Source organism: Tiliqua scincoides, chromosome 3 (assembly GCF_035046505.1).
Source record: "Tiliqua scincoides isolate rTilSci1 chromosome 3, rTilSci1.hap2, whole genome shotgun sequence".
NCBI lineage: Eukaryota > Metazoa > Chordata > Lepidosauria > Squamata > Scincidae > Tiliqua > Tiliqua scincoides.
In genome coordinates this window covers 89,572,226-89,596,501 of record NC_089823.1, presented here as the reverse complement: position 1 = coordinate 89,596,501, position 24,276 = coordinate 89,572,226, and the positions used below count along the sequence as shown (strand labels likewise).

The following is a 24,276-nucleotide window of genomic DNA, read 5'->3' as shown; positions in this document are numbered from 1 at the left end:
ACATATTCTGGAGTAGAGAAATGTGTTAGACAATCATATCATAGCACATAATTTACATTGTTTTGCGTTGCATAAGCATTGCTATAAGGGCAAAATTTCTTACTGGTAACAAATCCCTGAACAGCAGAGTTAGATTAGGTTTCCTTTACGTTGTCAAATGGCAATAGATAGAGGTGAGTTTTTTCGGCAATAACAAAATAAAAACACATAAAACTGCTTTCGGCAATTCCCATTTCTGTAAACAACCCCCCCCCCAAATCTGCAAAAAAAAAACCCCCCACAAAACCCCATTCTCTTAACACTTCTGCATATTATCTAACATCTCTAAATGCATGTGGCTGCATCTGCTGACACTATACCATCTACATCACCTACCTAGTATTCTTTTAAAGTGACTATAATTTCTAATTATAATTTATAAAAATGCATTCTTGGAATAATAACATATAAGACCACTTTCTGCACTTCTAACTTTGGAAAACAGTGAAATCTGCAAAAAAAAAAAAGAGACTGTTTTCACCCACCTCTAGCAATAGATAGTACCAGTACCTTGCAGGAAGGGTGGTATAAAAATGTAAAAAATAAATAAAATAGATTACATTTCCATCAGGAGATGCTCCTTTACTGATTCAGCATAGATTTAAATGCCATGCATTGTGCTGAGTGGTGACTTGTTTTGCAAACAATCTCACTGTACTTAAATGCTCTCACAGGAAGGAGCTATGCAACAGGAGTTACAACATCCAGCTCTCAGATGTTACTTTGAGCACGTGTTTGGACAACAGCTTCCTGAACTTCAGATGGAATGATGTAACCTAGGGTTATATGTAACATGTCCAACATGAAGTCACACTGTGCTTCCATGTCAAGCAAAAGGTATATGCTGGGAACAAGTTTGTCAAAAACGACTGGAGGTACAGATATCACTGCACTATCATTCCTTGAAATAATGATTGTTAAGTGGCTTGTTTAATGTGAATGCACTGTCCTAGCACATGAACTGGCAATTGTAGCATTGTATAATTTTCCATCATTATACAAGTTCAATCATTTCAAAACAGCCACAGCAGGTTGTGCTGGATGGGATGGGATGGCTGAAGAAGAAGAAGAAGAAAATTCAGGAGTCATTGCTAAGATAATTGGACATATTTGAGGTAATGATAATTATGAATGTGCTTTGTGTTCCTGAGGCATGATATTTGTTTGTTATATCATCATGGGATCAGAAGTTGCTGTGCAGCTTAAAGAAGTTTATAACTTTAAGTAACCTACATATTTTTCATTAAAAGACCATTGTGGAAGAGGAAGTTTAATCAGTCGCATCATTGTAAACTTGCAAGGTCCCCTCAAACCTGCTGGAGATTGCCTTGCTGCTCAAGGCTGGCTTTAACAGGGTATCTTACGGCAGGGCTGTGTGCGTTTCTTAATCTTTTGATTTTATCTCCCAAGTGCAGAATCTGGAATTGGGAACAGAACTCGAATGCTCTCAGCTTTCAAAAATGTGGCGAGGGCTTGAAAACGTAGGGACAGAGCAAGCTAATGAGAAAGTATTGCACTGGCTTGTCTCTTGACTACCAGGAGACTGACGTGGACTATGTGCAAACTTAGCAACATCTATCTGCTATCTAACCACTTTCCCTTCATTTTCAATACTGCTGCAACAGAACGCACCTGGCAGTCTGAGGTAGCCTACCTCTAAAACCAGAAGCTTGCACATACCTATGATGACTCGTAACCCGTGATCTCAGAAGCTAAGCAGGGTCAGGCCTGGTTAGTACTTGGATGGGAGACCGCTTGGGAATACCAGGTGCTGTAGGCTTATACCATAGTCTTTCGAGACTGAAGGTTGCCAACCATGCAACAGAACACAGAATGAGCTAAGCTTTAATTGGGCATATACCAGCATTTGCTCTGATTTTCACTGAGGTTGGAAAGCTCGCCGCAGATCATTGTTTAAGAATCACCATTATATGTATTCAGCAGGTATCCTGATTCCAAGAAAACTTGGAACTTAAAGTGGTGATGATGAAATAAATAAATAAAAACATCAGCAGAAGACAACATTGCTAGGAAAAGCAAGAATCCCACGGTGATATGCAATTCCCATATTGCAAACTGTAACCAGCCCAGCATAGGCTGTGAGGAAGTAGTATAAATAGTAATAATAATATGGGATAATGGGAAGGACTCAATGTCTGGATAAAACAAACCAGTCGATAACATCTGTCTGACTGTAAAAATCCATAATACTAATATCATGCAGGCGGCGGAAAAACACCAAAGGGGAAAAGTCAGTGCTTCCCCTAGCATAATTGCAAGGTGACTGATGCAAACAGGGTCTTCTCTGCCGCTTCTCACTGGCAGGGCTGAGGCTGCAGAGATGAGGCAGCATCCAGGGCAGCTTGCTCCAGAGGAAGAGTAACTCTGGATGCTACACTAAAAGTGAAAATTTGGCAGGAGATGGATGAACCAAGTGGATCATTTTGACCTGGACCTTAGAAATGGGGCAGTGTTGCTGTCAGCTTTGGGAGACTCTACGGCAGGGCTGTTCAAACCCCGGCCACCGGGCCACTTGTTTATTTAAAGGAAATTGATTCCTTTAAATTTAAATATAAATTAATTTTTTTTTCTGGCCCCTGACACACTGTCAGAGAGATGATGTGGCCCTCCTGCCAAAAACTTTGAGCACCCCTGCTCTAGGGTAAAAGGCCCTGCACTGGCCCTCCAACTGGACACTCCTCCATGCATTGGAAACCATGTGCATGGCCTGGGAACTGGGCATTTAATGCCAAAAAAAGAGGTCCTACTTCACTGTTGCCATTATAGTTACAGGAGGTAGTGCAAATGACTGGTGTCCACTACTGCCACCTGCCCATATCTTGCCAGTCTTCACCCCTGAAAAAGGGTTTCCTCAATACACAGCTTGGACTCTGCTGAATTTAGGGTGACATTGTTGCTGTGCGTCCAGGTACAGGAATCACCCTGTGAAAACCATGCCATCCTTCCAAAGCCACACATGCAAGTTATTCAGAAGTCAAAAGAAAAAAAAGGCTGAGAATAAAAATTAATGAACTACAATCAACATTCCAGTTCGTCAATGGCTGTGAGCAATCCACAGAGTGGAGTTGTCTGGCTGTTTCCCATCCCTCTCCTATCACCAGTCTTTCCCATTAACTGAGAGCATATGGTGTTTCATGGTTATTAATGGCCATGGAACCGTGATGCTATGTGTGGGTGCTCTGGGGCGTTAGGGGATTTCTGCTGTTCTCCCAGGCTATTATTGCTGAAAAGGAAACCACAGTTCTTCCTTCCTCTGACACCTTTCTATGCTTCAGATCTTTGCAGAGGAGCAATAAACTGGCATGAGGAGCAAGGCCCTTTTGCAAGTGTAACTTCTACACAATGAGATGCACCTTCCCCTCTTGATACATACCAAATCCATTTTTGAAAACAGCCCTTATGGTATAAATCTAGATAACAATTATTGCATTAATTTCAATGGGAAAAAATTCTAACTCATTCCAAAGCCATTCCAAGTTTACCCCAAAAGCCTAGTAGCATAAGGAAAATGTTTTGTGGCATAGTAATATAGAATAAGTAACACCTAATACTGTAACAACATTATACACCATCAATAAAGTAGATGGTGACAATGAATTCAGAAGTTGTAGCATTACATATTGAGGTTTAGCATCTCAAGTTGTTGCAAATTACGAGCAACTGTCTTACGTTTCACCTGTTTCCTGTTTTTTTCTGCTTTTCCCATGATTTTTAAAATCTTCTTTAGGACCCATATTCACAGTAATTTGTTAAAACATAGTACAAAAACAAATGCACTGTAAAGGTAAGTGTATAATGCACATGCCTTGAAAGTGTGGGGATCTGCTGGCCATCAGGCAGTGCGTCTCACATAGACAGCACCTCTTCCCAAGTCAGGGAACCAAAAGGATAGTGAAACCAAGTGATAGGAATTAAAATTCACATGCCAGTCTGAAGTCACTGGTGCCAAAGGAAACCTTTTCCCAATATATATATCACATAGTGGCACTTAAGCTTGTTCTTCTTGTAACATGTAATTTGACCCCAAGCAGTTCCTGATGCAGGTCTTTCACTGAGTAAAATGTCTGAGAAAGTGAAAATAGAAGCCACTGAAAAATGCATACAGGAAGTAACTGTGCTGACAATACACTATTTAATAAGATCTTATGAGCACAGATGACAGTTTGACTATGTTAACTGCATTAACATTGGGGAAGAAAATATAGAGCACCGTACCAAGTTTGTTTTCACACACAAGCAAAAATTTTAAATATGATTATTGCATATATTTAGCTTACTCAGTATTCACAGTTGAAATTTAATAGGCTGTGTATTCAGCCTTGTAAATTGAGTGGTATTATATGATCAAACATCATGGCAATTAACTGCAGGCAGAAGAACCATGAAAATCCTAATATCCAGAACTGGAATATTATCAAAATCTTACATTGTGATAGATTCCTTAAAACACTGCTCTCTGAGTTGTGATCTGCTAGCAATCTAACAGGAAGGGAGAAAGTACCATCTGAACTACTTGCAAAAATTATTATGCTGCAGAAAAAAAAATTATACTAATGCAATATATTTGTATATATGAATGCACTGAAGAGAAATTGAATTCTCGATAGATGCAATTTTTATGACTATAACACCAAACATATGTTATGTAGATGTTCCTGTGTATAATGAGATCTCCTTGCAAGACTCACTAAATACAAAAATCCTGTGCGTGTGTGTCGTTTATTTTTAATGAACATTTTCTTGGCTTGAGTCCTAGAACACTTGGCATGAGTTTCTGCATTAAAAATGCAGTTCTGCTCTGGAAGTATTTTGTAGAGAACTATATTTACCTTCTCTCCATTGTTTCAAAGCCAAATAGACTCTGTTTTAGAAATATGTTGAAAATTCCTAATGCAAGTATAAAAATTATGAGAATGAAAAAGAGTTGCCATGTCTCTTCACTAGTAGTGTCATTTCTACCTTAAGTTTCTGTTTGGGTCCAATATTGCAAGTATTTGGGTAATGACTGGTATGAAAATTGCAGACCAGTCCTTGCAAATCATGACTTTCTACTCAAGGAGGAGGTTGCAGAAGCTCAGTTGTGTAAAAGGCTGATGGTAAATCATTTTATGAATGGAGAGTATTCCCCTGGTAGTTAACAGATAGTGCAGTCATAACTCATTTCATCCCAAGCCACTTCAGGCAGCAGACTGGCAGGGGGTGCCCACTTCTGCCCATCCCCTTTACCTCCACTGATCTTCCCCTTCCCTGGATTGGGAAAGGAAGAGGGGGACAAAATGAAAGTGTTGAGAAAGCAGAGTGGTGGATTAGAGTGTCACAGGAGCAGAAGCTGGCACATTGTCAGGTAAATGGGGCAAAATGTGGCACACCACCTCAGGTAGTCAGACCTGGTTGAAGCTTGGGGGCTGCCTGATAATAATAATAATAATAATAATAATAATAATAATAATAATAATAATAATAATAATAATACAGGTATTTATATACCGCCTTTCTTGGTCATCAGATTTCTCCTCAGACTTTATGCAAGGCGGTTTACATGGGCAGGCTATTTAAATCCCCATAGGGATTTTTACAATTTTTTACAAGGCTCTATCTTTCAAGAGCTACAACAATTCAGATGTTTCTTTCTGATCTGGTTTCACATCCTGGCCTCCATCCTGCCACGCTCAGAGCAGATGGAATAACTCGGCTCAGCTTGTCAGCTGCTTCAAGGTCGCCCGGTGCCGGCGGCCTCAAACTGGCGACCTTCGGATGTTATCTTCAGGCAAACGGGGGCTCTATCCTCTAGACCAGGGGTGTCCAAACATTTTGGCAGGAGGGCCACATCATCTCTCTGACATTGTGTCGGGGGCCGGGAAAAAAAGAATAAATTTACATTTAAAATTTGAATAAATTTACATAAGGGAATATATTTGAGATGGAACATATGAATGAATGAATTCATATGAATGAATGAAGGTACTGCAGTAGCTTAAGGCCTATAAAAGGCCTTGCAGAAGGCCAGCCTTTCCTTCACTGCCACTGCTGCATCACAGACATGAAACAGCAAGTAGTGGAGGGAGCCCTCATCCCACAGCTCAGGTGAGAGGTCGAACAGTCGTCCTCACATTGAGAGCAGTTGCGTCAGTCTAGCAAGGGCTCCAGCAAGTCTCTGGAGGGCCAGAGGTTCATTGGAGACTGGGTGCTCCCCGTGGGCCGGATTGGGAGCCCCCGAGGGCCGCAAGTGTCCCCCGGGCCAGGGTTTGGGCACCCCTGCTCTAAACCAGACCTCCTGCCCCTCCATTTTTTTTGGGTGCATATCCATGGAATGAGTAAGGAGAGAGAGTCAAACCAACCCAGCACTCCCTGAGCAGCAGCATCTCTTCTTTCCTTGGCACCGTCTTGTTTCAAATCAACAGGATGAGCAGCGCATACTGGGAGCTCCTAAGGCAGTATACAAATATCAATCTTGAGAACAACATTTTAAATTTCTATCGCTATTTAAGGGAGTGGCTGTCTTACTAATGAAATATTATGGTTGTCAAATAAAAATATATTTATATAAAGCAACAAATTGTAGATCAATACAAACAATACATACAAATGTAGATTCATACTTTGAGGTGGCAATCCTATGCACGTTTACTTGGAAGAAAAAACTCTATTGAGCATAACTCGGCTTAATTCCAAGCAAACATGCATAGGAGTGCACTGTAGGTCTTTCTCTCTCTCTCTCTCTCTCTCTGTCTCTAGGTGTGTGCACATGTACACAATAATATTTCCTTTGTATAGTCTGTGTACTTGGCTTGTGTGTCCATGTGGAGAATGAATAATCGTTGCAGAAAAATACACACACAGCCCTATCCTAGCCTCCCCCCCCCAGCAGCTGTGCCAAAAACGGGTGTGCTGTATCCAGTGGAGTGTGAGTTTGGAGGGGAAACTGGATTAAAATCTCTTTATCTCTGCGTAAGTCTCCTGCTCTGCAATGGGTCTCCATAGACCTGTGCAAGCAATTTCACTAGCGCAAGTCCAAGGAGATAAAACCTAAGGTGCAGGGAGGCTGCTGCTGGAGGGGAGGGGATCTGGCACGCACCATCCCCTCCTACAGTCTCCCTGCCCCCATTCTTCCACCCTTCCCACCCAGTTTCATGCAGAATGCATGTTCTGTTGGCAGCTCCAGCCCTTGGAAATGACCTGTCTATTGAATGAATTCTGATTATGCATCTGCCATTCTTCCCCATCTACTCTGGCCTGGTTCTCATGAACAGCAGATGAGGTGGTAAATCTGGGCCTGTTCGGACTACAGAAGACTGTTGGTGGGGATTCCAATTATTGAATGTTCCTCCATAAAACACACACACACACACACACACACACACACACACACACACACACAAATACAGATGCTGCACAAAGAAAGCAAGATATCTGGGAGAATGGCTATAGCTAATTTTTCATGCGTAAGAAAATATACACTTCTACTTGGAATCTGAAGTAGTACAATCCAGAGAGATTTACTTCCTCATTTGCTAATTGTGAGAATGAGCCCTGGGAGAGATGAATCCTACTCTGATATGGAAAGAGAGGGTGATTAAGGGCACTTCTGCTTTAAGGGCTGGGATAATTCTTGAGAACCCATGATGACAACAGAAGTTCCTTCCCTCCCAGATCTAACATACTAAAGAATTACCTTGCTGGGAGGAAAGACTGTTGTTTGCCAGCTGCCTCAACTAAGTTCAGAGAAATTGGATTCTTTGCGCATAGTCAGACAATCCCCTTTTTCATCTCTGCACAGTCAGGAGATATAAAGTTGTACAAGAAGGAAAAAAACCCTGGTTTATCTAGAGCATGTTTCACACGGGGAGGGTCACTACCCTTGCTTCAAGATGTCAAAAGTTTGTTTTTGGTCGCACAGGATCACCAACTGAAAACTGTTTTGCAGGCATCAGAATGTTCCCTTCCAGACATCAGCATTCCAGCAACCCACACTTGGGACAGAATGGTGGGATGAGAGAATTCCATTGCCTCTCCAGGCTTCAGATGGAAGAGAGTGCATTTTCCAGCAGCCAGAAATGTAGATATATGCTTCTGACAGAAAATCAGCGCAGCTGACGCATTCCATGTGTCTGGTCAAAGGAGGCCTGACCTGCTGAAATCCAGGGTACCTAATCCCCCACAAAATAGAGGTGCGTGGACATGTCTTAAGGGAGCACAGCTGTTCATTATAATGTAAACAAGCCTTCTCTGTGAGGCATCTCCCCCTCCCCTTCACTTATGGCATATTTTGCTACATGTACAAGGACTACTTCTCTTATGGCCCATACCTATCCAAATTTCCAGCACTTATGCAGCTGTGCCAACTGGGTGTGCACTGCATCCTGTGGTGTTGGTGGGGCAGTCACAGAGGCCTCCTCAGGGCTGCGTTGCAGCTGCAACTGGAAAGTTGGATAGGATAGAGCCTTTAGGCCGCAATCCTAACCAACTTTCCAGTACTGAAATAAGGGCAATGCAACTCCAAGGTAAGGGCGCAAACATTGCCTTACCTTGAGGAGGCCTCCCTAACTGCCCCCCAACTGCAGGATGCAGCACATGCCCCACAAGCACAGCTATGCCAGTGCTGGAAAGTTGGTTAGGATTGCGCCCTTAGTGACTAAGGGTGCAATCCTAACCCACTTTCCAGCACTGACGTAAGGGCAATGCAGCTCCTAGGTAAGGGAACAAACATTCCCTTACTTTGAGGAGGCTCCATGAGTGACATCCAACTGCAGGATGCAGCACACCCCCCATTGGCTCAGCTATACCAGTGCTGGAAAGTTGGTTAGGATTTGGGCCTAAATAGACCCAATGATGTCTTAGAGATAGTCAGGAGAAAAGGATCCATGGCATATGCTGTATTGATGTTTTGCTTGATATTATAAAAATGCCCTTCTTTGTTTTTGAAGAGCTCTAGTCATTTAACCCATTTTTGCCCGGCCCACAGATGTACACATTTGATCCCTGTTGCATATATGCAACATTGAGCAGAAATGGCTTAATCAGAGTTTAAGCAATTCTATATGCACTTTCCTGGGAGGAAGCACTACTGAACACAATAGGGATTACTTCCGCATAGCCATATATACTATATAGGATTATGCTGTTTGTTGACATTATTACAAAACAAAATTATGACTGAAATTAGCCTCTTGTGTGCTTGTCACTTGCTGGTAATGCACATTCTGGTCTACCAGCCTGAACTGCAGTGCTACAAGTTCAAGTAAGGGCTGAAAAGTAGGGTTGCCAACTCACACTGAACAATGAGAAGTTCCAGGAGCACAATGGAGGTCTGGACTTCTTGGAGGAAGGAGATTTATGATGCCTTTGTCATATTTGGTTTATTGATAAATGTACAGGTTTGAATATTAGATGGAGTGAGGCAGCATGCTCCTGCAAGCTGCATGAGCTATGTGTGTCATCTTAAACATGTCTGCAGTTGTTGGCTGCTAGTTGCTTAGCTTCCATGATACCCTCTGTCAGATGAAATCCTGCCTGCCTGTGTTTTTCCCCCAGAATCTCCAGCTCACACTGCCTCTTTGTCTACTCACTAACTCAGATCACAGGCCTATGCTTGTCTCCTTAAGTCCCATTGTCTTCAGTGGGGCTTACTCTCAGGAAAGGGTGTCCAGGATTACAGCCTCAGAGGAGGTGGGAAGGAATCACCCAGACACCTTAGCACCTCCTCTCAGGTTGTTGTTTCTTGGGACATTAGCATGTGTTAGGCCTCTGTTATCCACTCTGGTCAACTGACTCAGCATTGCCTCAGGGCCTGGCTTTAGATCATTCACAGCATCAGAACAATACTTTGCACTTTCAAGGCAATTCTGAAACAAATTCCTGCACTGGCTGTGCAGTAGTTAATTTTGTGTCTACAAGGAGCCAGAGAACATTAAGTTCTTGCTTCTTGAAAATGATATAATGGGAAAATATTTCATGACTGAACATTATATGCCTTTCCTTCCCCTCCAGGGATGGTTTGTGTAATCAGGGAAGACTTATCATGTCCAGACTAGTCTTTTAAACACTCCAGTCTGAAAATATATTGGGAATGAGAGTGATAAACGTAGCTGGCAGCACAGAAACAAGCACAGGATATGTTTGAACTCTATGGGAAGATTTCTTTTTGCCTGTGTTGTTGAGCTGGCACAACAACAGAAAGTGTGTGTGTGTGTGTGTGTGTGTGTGTGTGTGTGTGTGCCCTCCATGCATGTGTGTGTCCGTGAGTGTATGTGTGTGTGTTTGTGTGTCTGTGCGTGCGAATGCTGAACAACTTCACTGATATGCAGCAAGTCCATAAATCACTTCACTCCTGATCTTTTGGCTGCTGCAGGACTCAGCTCCTTGCACTGCATGGGAATGATGTGGACAGGGCTGGGTGCAGTGTGGGAGTGAGTAGGAGAATACAGAAGTATGCCCAATATGAGAGAGTAGTTTACTTTAGTGGGTTCCCTTGCGTATTTTGTACGCTGCCTTAAAAGGCACTCTCAGAGTCAGTAAAAATCCCTGAATAAACAAAATGCTTCATAGTTCACTTCTGACTTGATATCATTTATGAACAATTTAAACAGTGCCAGTCTCAAAACAATAGTGGAGTAGGTGACAGTGGAGCTCAGTGGAGCTCAGTACATGCTTTGCATGTACGAGTAGAAAGTCCCAGGTTCAGTTTCTGGCTTCCCCAAGTGGGGCTCCGAAGAGTACCTCTCTGATACCTTGGACAGCTGCTGCCAGTTAGTACTGATAATACTGAGCTAGAAGCACCAGCTGCCTCACTCAGTATAAAGCACTTTCCTAGGTTTGATTACACAGGCCAACACACATTTTGCTTCCTTAAACATTACACCAATTCCTGGGTATATTTGGGGTGCCGATTCCAAAAATGGCATCCGTTTTGCCCTGTCTAGTTTTGGAGATATAGTATAGCCTCATTAGTGAATGGTTCAAGCAGCTTCCTCATGAGGAAGCCTACACCATGGAAGCCTACACTATACATATGCATACTCACACACATCTGCTAACCCTGGTAGCCTTAATGTGGACTGAATTCAATCCTGTTCATGTTGACTCAGAATGAAATCCTGTTCAATTCAACTGCGCACACTTCTGAGTAAACGTTTGGTTTTCACACAAAAGGAGTTAATGGATTAGGTAATCTTGGATATTACAGCGGAACTCTAGTCTAAATGCTGACTTAAAACAGGACCCTCTGTGCACGTTACACTGGTGTTACACTTTCTTCCCTTTACAGATTAAGGGCATATTCCTAAGCAGGTCTACTCAGAAGTAAGTCCTATTGTGTTAAATGGGATTTACCCCCCAGGAAAGTGAAGATAGGATTGCAGCCTAAAGGCCCAATCCTATCCAATTTTCCAACATTGGTGCAGGTGCTATGCAGCCCCAAGGTAAGGGAACAAATGTTCCCTTACCTTGAAGAGGCTTCCGTGACTGCCTCCCCTCCAAAGGATGCAGTGTACACCCTATTGGCACCCTATACAAGCACTGGAAAATTGGATAGGATTGGGCCCTATTTCACATAATTCCATTATACTGTGACACAAGCAGAGAAGAGGAAAGACAAAGACATCCACAGGAGACGTGCCTGGTAGAATGTAGGGAATACATTTTCTTGCAAGCCAAGCCACATGCTACAGGAAGAATGCAAAAACTTCTCAAAATGAATAGTTAATGTGGGGAAAATGTTCCTTCCCTAATCAGATTCACTAGACATGTTTTTGCATTCTGGGATTTGCATCAAGGAGCTGATTGTGGCTTACCGCGTGCACTGAGCAGCAGGCAGGCACATTCATTTTCGCTTTGCTGAAAGGTAAATGTGCTTTTCTCGCTTGGTTGCTTCCATTTACAATGGAACTGTGCTATACTTTGCTCTACCATTTTTACTGTACTATAATTAACTGCTGGGCTCACAAGCTGTTATCTATCTGTGTAATTTCCAGATTTTCAGCTGTTATTTAGAGTCTCCTTGTGTCCTCAGGGTTGTTACTTATGGAACAAAAGCATTGTTTAAGATAGGAAGGTTCTTAGTGAAAACAGATTGTACAGATTATATAAGATTCCTCCTACGGAAAAAGTCATGTTAGTAAGCTGCTATTAACCACATGGATAAGGTCAAGTAATTTCATTGCTGAAGATGTGTGCTGAACTGTAAAAATGTACAGAAGCCAGTAGCGCTCAAAGTATGGCAAGGGGACCATCTTCCATATTTGTTTCCTAATTTTCCAGCTGGCATTTGCAAGAAGTGGTCACAATCTTTTAAACATCTATCTTCAAAATTCCACGACAACCAAATACTTAAGAATCAAATATTATTTCTTCTGCATAAAAAAGACAAAAAACATGGTGGTATCTACGTATCTATTGTACAAATGTGTTTCTGTTTAAATGACATTCCCTCTCTCTAGGTAACTATATTTTTGAAACTGGGGAACAGGCATTTCTAGAGGTCTTAATAGTATACTTTCATCAGACTACAATTCCAAGGACCATGGAGAATGAACATGACAAGAAAAATAGGTGTAAAAAAAAACACTTGGGCAGCCCAATCCTAACCTGCACTGCAACAAGTAGGTTGGCTGGCCTGTGCTATATCAGGCATTTAAATCAAAATTGAAAGTTAGCTGCACCTAAGGTAGCACTTAATCGAAGGAAGGGAGGAGGATAAAGTGAAAAGCAGGTTTTCTACTTGTTTAAATTAAACCTATACTTAACCCAGGTTAAACCTAATCTAAGTTGGAACATAACCTAAACAGGTCAGTAAATTGGGACACAGGATCTAGAGAGCAATAAATAATTAAACAAACCCAAATAAAAACTAGCTTGAGGTTACAAAAACAGTCCAGCCTAAGAGAACAGAACTAGGAGGGAAAGGACCTAGGAAGGGCCAATTCCCAACCCATTAAGAGCCCCATTAGGCTAATCCAAGCAGTCCATTCAGGAGCCTGCAGAGTAGGTCACGCCCATCAGCAGCCATTTGCCTTCCTGAGCTTTTGTAAACTCACCTGGGAAGGCCAGCCCCCTTTCAATCAGGAAGGAAGGAGGAGGGAGGAGCCAGCCAGGAGTATAAAGCTAGGCAGGCCATCACGTGAGGCTCTCTGCAGACGCGTGTGGCCTCTGGGACACCAAGTGCCTCTGGGAACTAAGTGCCAGGTAAGGCACAAGAGTTTAGCATCTGGGCGAGGAGAAGGCAAGGAGACCTCTGAGTTTTGGAGAAGGAGAGGAGGAGGAGCAGGAGCAGGAGCAGGAGGTAAGTGTACTCATTCTAACGCTTTGTCTTTCTAACTCCCTGTCTTCTAACCTTAACCTTACCTTTAAAGCAACCTTAAATCAAAATTGAAAGTTAGCACCTAAGGGAGGTACATAGGGCTACTCGTGAGTAAGAGCAGAGTCCTACTTGTGAGTAAGAGCAGAGTCCTACTCGTGAGTAAGTGCCCAAGGGTCAGGCATTTAAATCAAAATTGAAAGTTAGCTGCACCTAAGGTAGCACTTAATCGAAGGAAGGGAGGAGGATAAAGTGAAAAGCAGGTTTTCTACTTGTTTAAATTAAACCTATACTTAACCCAGGTTAAACCTAATCTAAGTTGGAACATAACCTAAACAGGTCAGTAAATTGGGACACAGGATCTAGAGAGCAATAAATAATTAAACAAACCCAAATAAAAACTAGCTTGAGGTTACAAAAACAGTCCAGCCTAAGAGAACAGAACTAGGAGGGAAAGGACCTAGGAAGGGCCAATTCCCAACCCATTAAGAGCCCCATTAGGCTAATCCAAGCAGTCCATTCAGGAGCCTGCAGAGTAGGTCACGCCCATCAGCAGCCATTTGCCTTCCTGAGCTTTTGTAAACTCACCTGGGAAGGCCAGCCCCCTTTCAATCAGGAAGGAAGGAGGAGGGAGGAGCCAGCCAGGAGTATAAAGCTAGGCAGGCCATCGCGTGAGGCTCTCTGCAGACGCGTGTGGCCTCTGGGACACCAAGTGCCTCTGGGAACTAAGTGCCAGGTAAGGCACAAGAGTTTAGCATCTGGGCGAGTTCAGCAGCAGGGCGAGGAGGCCAGGGCCCCATACACTGCCCTTCCTCTTCCCTAGAGAAAAGGCTGCTATCCAGTGTACGGTTTTTAAAAGGACCCCTAAATAAAACAACAACAACAACAACAACAACAAAAAAGCTATGCAGTCAGACAGCCAGCAGCAGGGTGGGGGCTATCCAGTGTTCTGCATCGAGTGCCACATGTATGATTATATGCCTCTGGGGCATAAGTCATGGGTGTGTCCTCGGTGCAGGGAGCTCCAGGCTCTCAGGGAACGCGTCCGCTCCCTTGAAGCCTTGGTGGCCGACCTGGAGAAGCACAGGCAGCCAGAGGAGGACCGTGGGGAGACTTCTGGGGACGATCAGGCTTCGTCCCAACCTCAGGCGTGCAGCTCCTCGGCTGCCCGGGTGGGAAGTCTCGGGACTGGAGGACGTCATCCTGGAGAGGAGGGAAACAATCCCCTAGGGGGGATCCCTTCTCCAGGAGATGGGCCCGTATCCGAGCGCACTCGGGATACTCCTCGGCGGGAGGGGGGTCGGGGGCTTCTTGTAGTGGGGGATTCGATTATTAGAAACATAGAGAGGGGGGTTTGCGACGGATGTGAGGACCGCATGGTGACTTGCCTGCCTGGTGCAAAGGTTGCGGACATCACTTCTCGTCTAGACAGGCTAGTAGACAGTGCTGGGGGAGAGGTAGCGGCTGTGGTGCATGTCGGCACCAACGACGTGGGCAAGTGTAGCTGGGAGGTCCTGGAGGCCAAATTTAGGCTTTTAGGCAGGAAGCTGAAAGCCAGGACCTCAAAGGTAGCGTTCTCTGAAGTGCTACCTGTTCCACGCGCAGGGCCAGCTAGGCAGGCGGAGATCAGGGGTCTCAATGCGTGGATGAGACGGTGGTGTAGGGAGGAGGGGTTTAGATTCGTTAGGCACTGGGGAACGTTTTGGGACAAGCGGGGCCTGTACAAGAGGGACGGGCTCCATTTGAACCAGAATGGAACCAGACTGCTGGCGCATAACATTAAAAAGGTGGCAGAGCAGCTTTTAAACTGATCCCTGGGGGAAGGCCGACAGGAGCCGAGGGGCATCCGGTTCGGGACTCCTCATCCCTATGGGATGAGGATGGGGAGGTTAGAGAACAACAAGACAAAGGCAGGGTAGGAGAAGAAATTGGGAAAGGTAGGGAGATGGGATGTGATAGACAGTTTGGCACAATGAGAGGATGCGGGGACAAAGGAGCGAATAAGCAGCCCATCCTGGGGCATTCCGTGTATAAATGCTTTTATGCGAATGCCCGAAGTCTACGAGCAAAGGTGGGAGAACTGGAATGTCTGGTGACAAGGGAAAATATTGACATCGTGGGCATAACGGAAACCTGGTGGAATGCGGAGAATCAGTGGGATACCGCAATCCCGGGCTATAAACTCTACAGGAGGGACAGGCAGGGGCGTGTTGGAGGTGGGGTGGCCCTTTATGTTAAGGAAGGGATAGAATCCAGCAAAGTAGAGATTGAAGGTGGGTCCGACTCCACCGTAGAATCTCTGTGGGTTAAATTACCAGGCTTGAGCAGCGATGTAATACTGGGGGTGTGCTATCGTCCTCCAGACCAGAAATCTGATGGGGACCTTGAAATGAGGAAACAGATCAGGGAGGTGACAAGGAAGGACAGGGTTGTAATCATGGGGGACTTCAATTATCCTCATATTGACTGGGTCAATTTGTGTTCTGGTCACGATAAGGAAACCGGATTTCTTGACGTGCTAAATGACTGTGGCTTAGATCAGCTAGTCACGGAGCCCACCAGAGGACAGGTGACTCTGGATTTAATTTTGTGCGGTACGCAGGACCTGGTTAGAGATGTAAACGTTACTGAGCCATTGGGGAACAGTGATCATGCTGCGATCCGTTTTGACGTGCACGTTGGGGGAAGAATACCAGGCAAATCTCTAACAAAAACCCTTGACTTCCGACGGGCGGACTTCCCTCAAATGAGGAGGCTGGTTAGAAGGAGGTTGAAAGGGAGGGTAAAAAGAGTCCAGTCTCTCCAGAGTGCATGGAGGCTGCTTAAAACAACAGTAATAGAGGCCCAGCAGAGGTGTATACCGCAAAGAAAGAAGGGTTCCACTAAATCCAGGAGGGTGCCCGCATGGCTAACCAGCCAAGTTAGAGAGGCTGTGAAGGGCAAGGAAGCTTCCTTCCGTAAATGGAAGTCTTGCCCTAATGAAGAGAATAAAAAGGAACATAAACTGTGGCAAAAGAAATGTAAGAAGGTGATAGGGGAGGCCAAGCGAGACTATGAGGAACGCATGGCCAGCAACATTAAGGGGAATAATAAAAGCTTCTTCAAATATGTTAGAAGCAGGAAACCCGCCAGAGAAGCGGTTGGCCCTCTGGATGGTGAGGGAGGGAAAGGGGAGATAAAAGGAGACTTAGAGATGGCAGAGAAATTAAATGAGTTCTTTGCATCTGTCTTCACGGCAGAAGACCTCGGGCAGATACCGCTGCCCGAACGGCCCCTCCTAACCGAGGAGTTAAGTCAGATAGAGGTTAAAAGAGAAGATGTTTCAGACCTCATTGATAAATTAAAGATCAATAAGTCACCGGGCCCTGATGGCATACACCCAAGGGTTATTAAGGAATTGAAGAATGAAGTTGCAGATCTCTTGACTAAGGTATGCAACTTGTCCCTCAAAACGGCCATGGTGCCAGAAGATTGGAGGATAGCAAATGTCACGCCTATTTTTAAAAAGGGAAAGAGGGGGGACCCGGGAAACTATAGGCCGGTCAGCCTAACATCCATACCGGGTAAGATGGTGGAATGCCTCATCAAAGATAGGATCTCAAAACACATAGACGGACAGGCCTTGCTGAGGGAGAGTCAGCATGGCTTCTGTAAGGGTAAGTCTTGCCTCACAAACCTTATAGAATTCTTTGAAAAGGTCAACAGGCATGTGGATGCGGGAGAACCCGTGGATATTATATATCTGGACTTTCAGAAGGCGTTTGACACGGTCCCTCACCAAAGGCTACTGAAAAAACTCCACAGTCAGGGAATTAGAGGACAGGTCCTCTCCTGGATTGAGAACTGGTTGGAGGCCAGGAAGCAGAGAGTGGGTGTCAATGGGCAATTTTCACAATGGAGAGAGGTGAAAAGCGGTGTGCCCCAAGGATCTGTCCTGGGACCGGTGCTTTTCAACCTCTTCATAAATGACCTGGAGACAGGATTGAGCAGTGAAGTGGCTAAGTTTGCAGATGACACCAAACTTTTCCGAGTGGTAAAGACCAGAAGTGCTTGTGAGGAGCTCCAGAAGGATCTCTCCAGACTGGCAGAATGGGCAGCAAAATGGCAGATGCGCTTCAATGTCAGTAAGTGTAAAGTCATGCACATTGGGGCAAAAAATCAAAACTTTAGATATAGGCTGATGGGTTCTGAGCTGTCTGTGACAGATCAGGAGAGAGATCTTGGGGTGGTGGTGGACAGGTCGATGAAAGTGTCGACCCAATGTGCGGCGGCAGTGAAGAAGGCCAATTCTATGCTTGGGATCATTAGGAAGGGTATTGAGAACAAAACGGTTAGTATTATAATGCCGTTGTACAAATCTATGGTAAGGCCACACCTGGAGTATTGTGTCCAGTTCTGGTCGCCGCATCTCAAAAAAGACATAGTGGAAATGGAAAAGGTGCAAAAGAGAGCAACTAAGATGATTACGGGGCTGGGGCACCTTCTTTATGAGGAAAGGCTACGGCGTTTGGGCCTCTTCAGCCTAGAAAAGAGACGCTTGAGGGGGGACATGATTGAGACATACAAAATTATGCAGGGGATGGACAGAGTGGATAGGGAGATGCTCTTTACACTCTCACATAATACCAGAACCAGGGGACATCCACTAAAATTGAGTGTTGGGCGGGTTAGGACAGACAAAAGAAAATATTTCTTTACTCAGCGCGTGGTCGGTCTGTGGAACTCCTTGCCACAGGATGTGGTGCTGGCGTCTAGCCTAGACGCCTTTAAAAGGGGATTGGATGAGTTTCTGGAGGAAAAATCCATTATGGGGTACAAGCCATGATGTGTATGCGCAACCTCCTGATTTTAGGAATGGGTTAAGTCAGAATGCCAGATGTAGGGGAGAGCACCAGGATGAGGTCTCTTGTTATCTGGTGTGCTCCCTGGGGCATTTGGTGGGCCGCTGTGAGATACAGGAAGCTGGACTAGATGGGCCTATGGCCTGATCCAGTGGGGCTGTTCTTATGTTCTTATGTTCTTATGTTCAGTGCAGGTTTGGAGATGGACCTGGCACAACTTGGAGTAAGGTGACTTATGTACCCTTACCCCAAGTAATGCCCCAGACACCTCACTGGGGCTACTCAATGCAAGGCCAGGCTATCAGGAGGAGAGTTAGGATCCAGTCTAAGTGCAAGAGGCCAGTCCCACCTCCTCCTGGGCATGGTCCGCCCCCCACCCCGGAATGCCCCTGAAACACCCTTCCCCCACCCTCTCCAAACCCCTCCACCAACTGTCCTCAGCTGACACTTTCTTACCAGCCGAAGTCTGAGAATCGGCGCAGGGAGGCCAGCACACGTCCTTGTGGCAGCTTCCCTGACTCGAAAGGAGGCACAGATGTGCCTTATGGCACATTTGTGACACTCCTTGGCAGGCACAAGTTACTTATACTTGTGTATAAGATTTGAGAGATCAGGATTCTGCTCTTAATCTGTAATGTAAATGTAACCTTTCGGAATGAACTGATTTATTGTGGTATAAGCTAGGATTGTGGATATTGTGGTATGAGCTAGGATTTCTTTAGGATGCACTATGGGCTACTTCATTTATGGCCCAATCCTACCTGGACTGGGTGGCAGTGGAACCATAAAGCAGACAGCAGCAGCTGTAAAAGGTGCTCTGGTAGCCTGCGAATGTGCATGTTAGCCCCTTTCCTGGACCCAATCCTGCAGTGCAGGTCCATGCAGACTTAGTGTAATTTTGCTAGTGTAGATCTGAGTAGACAACTCCTGCACCATAGAGGCTTACTCCCATGTAAGGGAACTATTGTTCCTTACCCAGAGGAGACCTCTGCAACTCCCCCCCCCCCCAAAAAAAGGATGCAGTAGTAGTCGTTTTGGTGCTGCGGCATCAGCCGGAGGAGGATTGTTGGGGTGCAATCCTAACTTATGTCAGTGCTTTCCAGCACTGACATAAGGGCAATGCAGCTCTGAGGTAAGGCAACAAACATTCCCTTACTTTGAGGAGGCCTCTGTGAGTGACACCCAACTGCAGGATGCAGCACATGTCCCATTGGCACTGCTATGCCAGTGCTGGAAAGCACTGACATAAGGGGTTAGGATTTCACCCTTAGAATGATTGCAATCTGGAAAACAGTTGGTAACAGTCTTATTTCCATAAAAGAGGATGCAGATACAGCTTATCCTGTCCTTCTCCCCTGACTCTACTCCATTGCTGGAGCACCTAGGATTCTTGTTTTGCCACAATAGAAATGGATTCAGGTGGACCACCAAAGTGGAGAAGGAGCCACATGGTAAAAGCCAGAGTTCATGGTGTTTCAGTTCATGGCTGCTGCAAGGCTCTTACAGAAATGGGAAGGCTGCAACCTGGAAACACAGGCTTCATTAAGAGCTGTGAATTTAATCTGAATCAAATGACATACTGAAAAGATACTAAGAGTCAGACCAATGTTGAAGTTGATTGGAGGATAAGCTGACTTAACAAGGAAAGAGCACTGAAAGGTAAGGAGGATTTAAAAAACATATCCTGAAGTACAATATCACACCTAACCTGAAAAGAGGCCCAGTGACCAGTAACTGGGCTTTCAAATGACCAGAGGAAAAAAAAACAGCCTGGAAATCTGATATGTGAAAATTGGCAGATGAAGCTTATCATAGCACAGGAATAAACACCATCACCTGCTAGTGTCTGTACTAGTACTGCTATTGTACATAAGCTTCTGTTAAACAAACAGCTTCAGTGGCTACGTGAAAATTTGGCAACCTGAGACAAGTTGCTCGTTGATAGAATGATGTCAGATCATCATTAGTCATGCAGAACTGTACTTTCATTGCCACATCTTTCCTGAAGCCTTTATAGTGCCACTTCCTTGCACTCACTATTACATTTATCTGTTGGAATGAATTGTCTTGGTTCACTGCAGTAATAGCTTGTGATGCTCCCTTGCCCTCTATGCTTCTTGCTCTTCCTTCCTTGTTATAACTACATCTATAAACTGCAGCCCTTTTGAGTAGTGATTCACTCTCCAAAAAGAAAGAGCTCCCTGGGTTTTTTAGGAGCTTAACAGCGTTAAAAGAAAATGAGTAACTAATCCTCTAGATTGTGGGCATTGCAACCATATGACCCACACTGTTGTGTGTACTGTATTTCCTTTCTTACTCTTTAAGTGTTCTCTTTGGAAGCCAACTGCAAGCAGCAGTAGATGCTTCTAAAGTTCAGGTGTTAAAGCTCTGATGTGGATTTGAACAGATAGCTTTCAAAGCTGGATTATATAAACCAGGGGTCTCCAAACTTTTTGGCCAGAGGGCCGTATCAGATATCCAGTGTGGTGCTGAGGGCCGGAAAAAAAATTTAAATATAAAATTTAAATAAATAAATTGGAGATGGAACTTAGATGAGTGAATAAATGAATGAATGGGCTTATTAATTCAACCTCTCTGGCCCTCAGAACACCCTCCAGGCGCAAACAGAGCACAGTTATGGTCATGTTCAGTTGAGTGGGCCAGAGGCTCTCAGGGGACAAGAGGTTGGTCGCGGGCTGGAAAGAGGTTTGCTGTGGGCCGCGCCTGGCCCCCGGGCTGGGATTTGGAGACCCCTGATATAAACAAACACTTGTACTTCTATCAAAAACTCCCATGTATTTATTAGTTACCTGATAGGCAGAAAAATTGACAGGTACTGCTTTCTCTCTAATGCCATTTTCATGTAGGTTAAAAGCAACTGTTACCCTGCACATGCCTGATCTCGTCTGATCTTGGAAGCTAAGCAGGGTCAGGCCTGGTTAGTACTTGGATGGGAGACCGCCTGGGAATACCGGTGCTGTAGGCTTATACCATAGTCTTTCGAGACTGAAGGTTGCCAACCATTAAAAAACACATCTGCTATTTATCGACCACAGCTGCTGTTAAGACATAGCAGAGCAAAAAGACGGTACCCTTACACAACACTTTTATATGAACAGAGGTAACAGCCTCATTGAAGGGGAGTTTTGCTGTAATGTTGAAGGGCATATGTGTTTGTGCCTGTGTAATCAGAGAGGACTTGAGTTTGGGCCATTAGGGCCAGGTGCACTCCCCTCCAATATACTGTTCTGTTTCATTGCATGTTGACCTCAGAAGTTAATTCAGTAGTGCACAGAGCACTGGCTTAAGCATGCAAATTTGATACATTTTGCTGTGATTTGCTCCCCCCCCATCCCTTTTCTGCTTTTCCTTCATAAAATCCAGCTGACACAAATATACCCGGCTCTACCTTGTATGCCTGCGAGTGCCTCTTCTATTTATAAATGAATCCTACCTAGGGTTACCACCTGTTTTTTCTGGCAGGGTCCCAACTGTATGACAAGCAGAAATCAGGTGACATTTTGCTTGGTATAGAGAGATACAGTGACTTCATTAATTTCTGTTTGCTGTTTAGTCATTAAGTACACAGTAGCACTGCTTGAAAAAATTTAGCAAATGAAAGCCTGAGGCTAACGGCACTTGAAAATGTACCACAATAAGACACATGCAATCCTGAATATGTTTACTCAAAAATAAGTGCTACTGAAGTCAACTGGATTTAGTCTCTCTAAATGTGTTACAGCCATGCAGCATTTGTACATTTACTCACAAGTATGCCCCACTGTGTTCAGTGGGACTTGCTCATAGGTACTATAAATATGCATAGAACATTCACACTTGCGAGAATGGCCTGTTGAACACAGTAGGGTTCACACATGCATTGGAATTTTGGAGGGGTAGCTGTGTCAGGGCCCAGTCCTATCCAACTTTCCAGTGCTTTCCAGAAGTAACTCCTGTTATGTTCAATGGGACTTACTCTCAGGAAAGTGTTTATAGGATTGCAGACTAGCACGTTTACTTTCAGCATACTTTTTGTAGAATAGGATACACTTCATTAGATGGATGATCTTTATCTATAAATCACTGTCACAAATTGAGCAGCCCTGGGTAGGGCTTTCAGGCCTAGGACTGGGGTAAGGATATGAAGGAGGCCTGCTTCACCACCCTAACCCTCCGGGGTCTAAACCAGCCCCTTCCTACCCTCCGCCACTCAAAACACCCCTTCCCACCTTCATTCTGCCTTCTTGCCAACCTTTCTCTGCCCCTTCATTGCTTTGTGAAGTACAGACGTCCGCCAGTGGCTGTCAATGGGGATGCAGCACAAGTGGGCTGGCACAGGCCTCTCTACACTAGAGTAGTCATGAATGTGTTCATGGCATGGCATGGCATGTTCACGACACTCTAGCCTGACACAGAGGCTGCTGCGCCAGTAGAAGGTAAGTATAGGATTGTGCTGCTAGCTAACTCAGGGATGTCAAACTCGTTTCATGTTGTGGGCTAAACAGCATTCATGGTGCTTGCTGACGGCCGGAACTGAGATCATTAAGCAAGAAGTGACATCATTAAGCAGATGATAGCCAAAAATAAGCACATTGTTCTCACACAGAAACTTATTAGATGCAAATGACAGAAGAGAAAATGTGCAAATCTCGTTCATAATTTCAAGATATGAGGGAGTCCAATTATCACACTTGGAGAGCCCAATAGCACTGGATAAAATGCTTGCAGGGGCTGCATCCAGCCAACAGGCCTTTTGTTTGACACCCCTGAACCAATTCATTAAATCAGAAAGAATTATGAATAAACTTTTTCCAGAATATGGAAAGTCTCTTCTATTCTCACTTGAGACTGCTGTACAATGACTGTGCGGGAGGGAGTTATGAGAGAGGAGTTCACCACCTGAGACCTTGATATTTCATAGAATAAGATGAAAGGTTTACTATCCAATCTGTAGTGTATATTAATGGTCTCACAAAATACATCAAGCAATGGAGTTAAAAATTAGTGGTCCATTGGACTGGGCAGAGTTTTATTTCAAGAACAATGGAGAGACATTTCTACCTCTCTGCCCCTGCAGCATTATTTATCTCATGTACTGACATGAGATAAAGTAATTAAAAAATATTACTAAAACATTGAAAAATTTACAGAATAGGGAATGATGAATGCTAGAAATGGAACTACCCTAACTGATTTTCTATATATGCGATGTTGTAAAGAGAAGAACATTTGGGTCAAATTATTAATAGTTATTAATAAAATGTTGTGATATGGTACTGCTACTAGACTTTCTTTGTGTGTTACTGGACTATTTAAAGAAGCATTGACTCCAAATCAAGAGCCATTAGTATGAAATTTTATTAACTGCAGCAAGAATATTCATTGCCAAACATTGGTATAGCCCTCACTTGGCCTTTTTAAGAGAATGATTCTCTAAGGCTAAGCAGTGGAATGTTGCCATCAATGGTTAAAAAAACTGAATATTGCAAGATGGTTAAAATAGATAGATATCAGGGCCTCTGTGAGGAATTTTATCAGGGGGTATGAAATTTCTTTTGAGCCCCTTTGCAAAGGGGGAGGGGTGAAACAGAGTGGGGGAGGGTGGTGATGGGTGAGCAAAATGGGGGCAGGGAGGGGCCTGCAGTGGGGGGGAGGATGGAGACAGTGGGGGGGGGAGGGTGGAAGCAGCTGAAAAAATCTTTGGAGCCCAGGTCTACCCACCCATGTGGTGTCCACATCTAGATACAGTAATATGGAAAACCAAACACACCCCTAAGTCTCTCTAAAAATCTTTTAAATATAGAAAATCATGCAGACAATTAGCATTATTATATTTAGGCTCACACTAGAATGGAAAGTGTCCTGTGTATACCAAAATTTGCTTCTGCAGCAGCTGTATCATAAGAACATAAGAACAGCCCCACTGGATCAGACCATAGGCCCATCTAGTCCAGCTTCCTGTATCTTACAGTGGCCCACCAAATGCCCCAGGGAGCACACCAGATAACAAGAGACCTCATCCTGGTGCCCTCCCTTGCATCTGGCATTCTGACATACCCCATTTCTAAAATCAGGAGGTTGCAC

General features: G+C 44.3%; 1 pseudogene; it reads left to right on the top strand.

The window, feature by feature from the left end:
* Positions 1–21,059: 21,059 nt before the first annotated feature.
* On the top strand, positions 21,060–21,178 carry LOC136646693 (5S ribosomal RNA; annotated as a pseudogene).
* The last annotated feature ends 3,098 nt before the right edge of the window (positions 21,179–24,276 follow it).